This window comes from Cupressus sempervirens, chromosome 7 (genome assembly GCF_028749045.1).
Source record: "Cupressus sempervirens isolate cs-2001-9-10 chromosome 7, ASM2874904v1, whole genome shotgun sequence".
Classification (NCBI taxonomy): domain Eukaryota; kingdom Viridiplantae; phylum Streptophyta; class Pinopsida; order Cupressales; family Cupressaceae; genus Cupressus; species Cupressus sempervirens.
In genome coordinates this window covers 481145073-481151072 of record NC_143124.1, presented here as the reverse complement: position 1 = coordinate 481151072, position 6000 = coordinate 481145073, and positions in this window count along the sequence as shown.

The window sequence follows — 6000 nt, the reverse complement described above, 5'->3', positions numbered from 1 at the left end:
TTAATGTGGCAAAGTCTTCAGGAGTAGCCATCTTCATTTGGAAAGACATCTTTGTGATCAAATTCTTGATAAATATGTCTACTGGGTGGGAATCTTCAATTTTGTATAGCACATGATTAGAAAGATGCCTCCATCATTGTACAAAGTTGGCAAATGTTTCACCATTTCATTATTTCATGTTGCACAAGTCACTCAATGAGGCATGATGTTTAATGTTGGAAGAATATTGTAATACAAATTTTCTTGTTGAGTCATTGAAAGAGGTGATGAAACCTTGTGGCAAGTTCATTAGCAATTTAAGTGCAGGGTCGCCAAGGCTTCTTGTGAAAATCCTCTTAAGATAATCCTCACTATAGGCCACTAATTGACATAAGATGGAAAATTCCTTGAGATGTGTGACGATACATGTTTCTCCCATGTATTTATTGAATTTAGGATCTCAAAGTTTTGTGGAAATGATATCATTTTAATGGATCTATCAAATGGAAAGGGCCAAATTTCCTCAAAAGAGAAATCCTTCACCCCTTTGTTGTTCATGTTATGAACCAAATTTTGAAGTTCATGCAACTGTTGGGATAGATCTTGGTTTGGATGCATTTGTGATTTTTGGGAATTAATTAATCCACCTCTAAAGTTGTATGGATTCCCAAACTTATTATGAGGTGGTGGAGGTGGCAGTGCACCACTTTGGCCAATGTATTGATATGCAATCATTGGAATTGGCACACATGTTTTCATCATGCTTGTTGGCATTTGTAAATAAGAGGAATATATTAGTTGTATTGGGATTGCCATCTATTGTATAGGTACTTTCTGCCAATGTTTAATCATCCTTTAGTTGGACCTATCAAGGTTGACTGCAGAATCCTAGCATGTGTAGTACTATCGGGCACACCACTAATGATTTGTTGAATATGTTCCACACTTGATTGGAACATAGGTTGTGTTGAAGCACTTGAATTAGGTATGGAACTAGTTCTCACTATAGGTTCTTTTTCCTTGCCATATGTTTGGGCTATGTTTGAAGTTGGCAACACGGGAGCACCATCCTTGGTCATTTGTCTAAACAAAGTGCTCTCATCAAAAATCATAGGGACATTAACACCATCTTTAACCAGGTTTAAGAATATCTCCATATTTTTTTCCCTAATAGACTTTTCCAACATTTTCAAGTTGTATGGGTCTGCAACAAATGTTTGGACATCATTAGGGATATTATTAAATCCAATGGGATCTTCATCTTGGTATACTTTTTCCCCATCATGTGAATTACTCCCCAGAGTGGTGTTTCAAAAAGGATTCTCTAGTTCTTGTGTGGACATTGAGCTAGGCATACCAAAGTTCATACTAGGGGGAAATGTGTTCCCCAATAAGGTTGATCGTGGAGGAAAATGATTCTCCATCTCTTGTTGTCTTAGTGATTCCAATAAATGAGACATAGGGTTAAATGTGAGTCTTTTAGATCATATTTGTATCATACAATTATGACCAAACCAATGGGTGGAAGATTGTGGAAGAAAGAGAAAATGTGAGAGACCAACTGAACCTTATATGATAAAAGGGAAATTAACCTAAATGTAAACAAAAGACCTTGTTGATTTGGCAAACCAAGTGTGATATATGATAAAAGTATCTTTCTCCTAACAAAGATGCACAAGTGATCTTTGGGCAAGATAGGACATCAAATAGATTACTACATATTTGGAGATGGACTTGTGATCCCAAATGAGTGAGTGTGACTATGATAACCATTTGCTTGTGGATAAAGGTATAGTGTTCCAATCTTGAAAGTTTTGTAACTAAGATGTTCTTAGGCAAAAAGATTAAGGTCCAAATGATCAAGATTTCTACAGGAAATTTTGCAAATGGAAGACTAGAAATTTTGAAAATGAATTGATGTGGAAAACGAGAGTGATATGGTCACTATGCAGATAAGTCAATGTTCTCTCATTGGAAACAAAAATCTCAGGTTTACTCCAGGGAAAGTAGACCAATTGTGAAGTTTACCACTGTATAAGATTCTATCATAATGGTCCTATTCAAATTCTTCCTTCTTGATGTCTTTGATAGCATATCAAGATTATTTATCACTATATGCTAGGTTTTTCCTTTCCTTGTAGGCAAATGGTTTGGATAATTTCACCTTCTTACATTTGACTTTGTTGATCATGGCAAGGACAAAACAAACCTAGTTACAAGAGCAAGCATGGAAATTTTGCAAACAAATTTGTGACTAAAAGACCCAATGAATTTGAAATGCTAGACCAAATATAAAAACTCTTGAAAATAACCGTAGGTCAAGAGGACCCACTTACAACCATTTTACTCACTGAATGTTTAGCTCACCATTTCACTCATATTGGACTTGTTTGATGTTTGGTATTGGTTTTAGATGTTTAAACACTCAAACACATTGAACACATCAACAATCCTAAAAGGGTTGCCACTAGGATGCACAAAGATTATCTAGAGGGTGTCCTTGATATACGCAAAGTACATGAGGTCCAAATCTATAGATGAAAGAAAATAGTGTGACATAGATGGGAGGAGATGGTAATCCAAATCTCCACCTTCACTTCCCAAAGGTATAAAGTTCTTTGGGGCTTAGCCAAGAGTGAAAATTTTGCTTTCAAGAGATGTGTCTTTTGATTCACCTCCCGATATTTATACTTTTCCATAACGCTAGAGTTGAGGTCATCCCAAGGGGTGATAAAATCCCCAAGCAGGCCCCCTAAAAATAAAAGCAAGACCCACTTATTTCTTGTGCACTCAAGATCACCCGAAGGTGCAAGAGGAGAGAATACATAAGTGGCCTCAAGGTTCAAAAGACACTTGTTCTTTTGCAGTGAAACTTAGATTTTTTTTATCTACTTTTGAAGACACTCATGTTTAAGCATGCATTGTTCTTTCCAACTTGATAGAATCATCAACATAATAAAAAGTGAGGATTCATCAACAAAAAGTAAATTAATCATCTTCAACATAAGTGAATTGCTGGAAATGAACAAATTCCCTTAAGTCATTCAAGATTAAGTATATTCATTTTAAGCACCAAGTCCAAATGTTTCATAGCAAGCTTCTTTGTCCCTTAGTCATTCAAGATTGTATGAGAGTGTTTTAAACCCAAAATAAAAATGTTTCATCACATTCTTTTTTGACCTTAGACATTCAAGAGTGTATTCGCTATCTAACCATTCATTCCAATGAAAAGCATATCAATTTCCTTAAGGTACTCAAGATTGTATTTGGTTACTCTACACATATATTCCAATGAAAAACTTGTTCATTAATTAAGACATTCAAGAGTGCGTTTGAACATCATTCACTCTAATGAATGTGTGTAAATTTCCTTAAATCATTCAAGAGTGTACGTGTAATGTTACCTTAATGCATTCAAGAGTTTGTTTGACCTTTTGATATAAGTTGCAACATGCATTCCAAGGATAAATGATTAATTCATGCAAGTTCATTTACCATTTTAAATCCTACAAGTGATTAAAATCACTACAAATCTCCAAGTGATTATAATCACTACAAATACTCCAAAGTTTGTCTCCTGCAATAAAAACTAGATTAGAAATCCTTGTATGTCAATCGAACAATGAGTTAGGAATTAAAAAAAATTAAGTCAATCTGTCAATACTCAGAGGTGATAGACACCATGCATAGACGACAGAACAATGGAGCCAGCAAAACTCGCAAATGAAAAAACAAAGGAGTACAATTTTCTTTTTACTAACACTTTATAGATGTAGATGACAAAACAATCTTGGTGACACCAAACTTCTTAGATGATAGAACACGTAGACAATAAAGTACTAGAAGTATTGACTAGTGTAGATGATAGTGTACAACAATAAAGACAACACTTAATTGTAGCGGAGATGACAATACTAGCTAAATATTGCAAACAACAATTTGATAACAACACCAATTTTTTGGCCGCTCGGTATGCAGATGATAGGATAGTAAAATGCAGAGACAACAAATTAATCCACAGAGACATTGAAACTTATCAGAGATGACAGAATGGGTTATGTTGTAGGATTAAGTGGATTAGAAAAATAGGCACGAGTGGAGATTCCAATTAATGGAGACACTGATCTATGGAGACAACAAAGTGTCTTCATAGATGACACTACGTCCTAGCGGAGATGACAGTGCGCGAGTTTTGATAGCAAGTTACAAGTTTTGGTGAAATTTGAATGTGGAATAGGGACATGGGTCCCATTGGGCATGCTAAAATGTATATGTAGAAACCTTCTCTATCGGGAGCATATTTAAGCAATAAAATGTTAGTAGCATATGCATAAAACAATATCGAAATCAAGAAAACTACTAACTAATATTATGTTTTAATACTAATGCAACTAATAAACAAGAGTCCTCACACAACCTCAAAGAAACTCAACAAAGGCACCCATAAGAGGCCTTGTTGGTGTGCTTTAGTTGGAGGGATGCAGATGTGCTCTCCTAAACACAACTATTAAATGAATCCCTTCAATGATCAAAGTATGAAAATGAGATGAATCTAAGCTAGATGATTGATGAATGCTTCAAGAGGAGGCTATGGAAGAATTCATTCTCAAAACATCCTAAGAAGTGGAGGTGAATCAAGAAATCAAACTAAACTATCAATGCAAGAATGAAATCTAACATCTACCAAAGAATTAGTAACAATGCATAAAAATCACTAAAAAGCTTTAGAACTATACTAGCATAATAACAATACAAATAAGGGAGATGAAAAAATGCTTGAGACAAGAGCTCTACTTATAGGTTTGAGAGAGGCCTTGGGGAGGTGTCATCTATGTGGCATCCAACAAGGGAGAAACATGGACTAAGGGGACAAGCCATGCAAAGTTCAACATAAGCCTTTTGGATGAAAATGATGGCTCAAGGTTTGCTCACACATGTGTGAGAAACCTTGGAGAAAGGAAAAGGGAACAAGTGTGTAACAGGTGTAAGAGGTGTGAATAAAATAATAAAATGGAAGATTTATTGGATCTTGAGTTTCTCACACATGTGTGAGAAAATACTTAGGAGCTAAAAGGTGTTTAGGATAATTAAGTGAGATTAATCAAATGGTAGGCTTAGAAAGATGAGAGTGATGGGTGTAGACTAGGTTTTAGGATGGGATTAGGATTAAATCAAATAGGATTTAACTTAATCATAGGATTATAGAATTTAATAAAGTGGAGGGAATTAAATAAATTGAAATTTATTTAAAGGGGATTTATGGAGCACTATGCATTAAATAAATTTAATACATTAGAGGGGATGTATTTAAATTAAATTTAAATACATTAGGAAAATCTTAAATAAGTACAAGAAAATGACAAATATAATTAATTAATAAATAATTAATTATAATGTCAAAGGAAATACGAAGTGAATTAATATAGTGTTTGGAACAATTTTAAGCATCTACATCAAGTTTTTGAAAACTTTCAAGTTTATTGTCATCATCACTTGATGAGGAATTATTAGTAGGCATTTGCTCTTATGAAGGTAACTAGTGATCTTCCTATCTTTTGTCCTGTACACTTTACATTTTGTATAGAGTCATTTTGCTAGCTCATTAAGTGCATTCATAATATCATTTGGTCTTACTCTTCCTTTCTAAGCCTTACTAGTTTTGGTATATGTGTTTGTAATGGCACAAACACTTATGTAAATCATTTTAGTCAACTTCTATGTGACATTTATGGATTGTAAAGACAATTAAGAATAAAATTGTGTGCCTTGTCAGAAGGTATTAATCCCAAGAAAGGAAGATTAACCAATCAGAAATAAAAAAGGATAAATGAAAAAAGAATGAATTCTAGATTGTTGATTATGATATAGAAACTTCGATGATTGTCTATTTAAGAAGGAATCAAGCCTTAAATCAAATAATGCAAGAAAGAGTGGGAAGGAATGTGAAGGATGATAATGATTGTGTGAAAAGGCCAATGATAGAGAAAGGAAGGCTAAGTTTGATAGAAAGATAGTCAACCT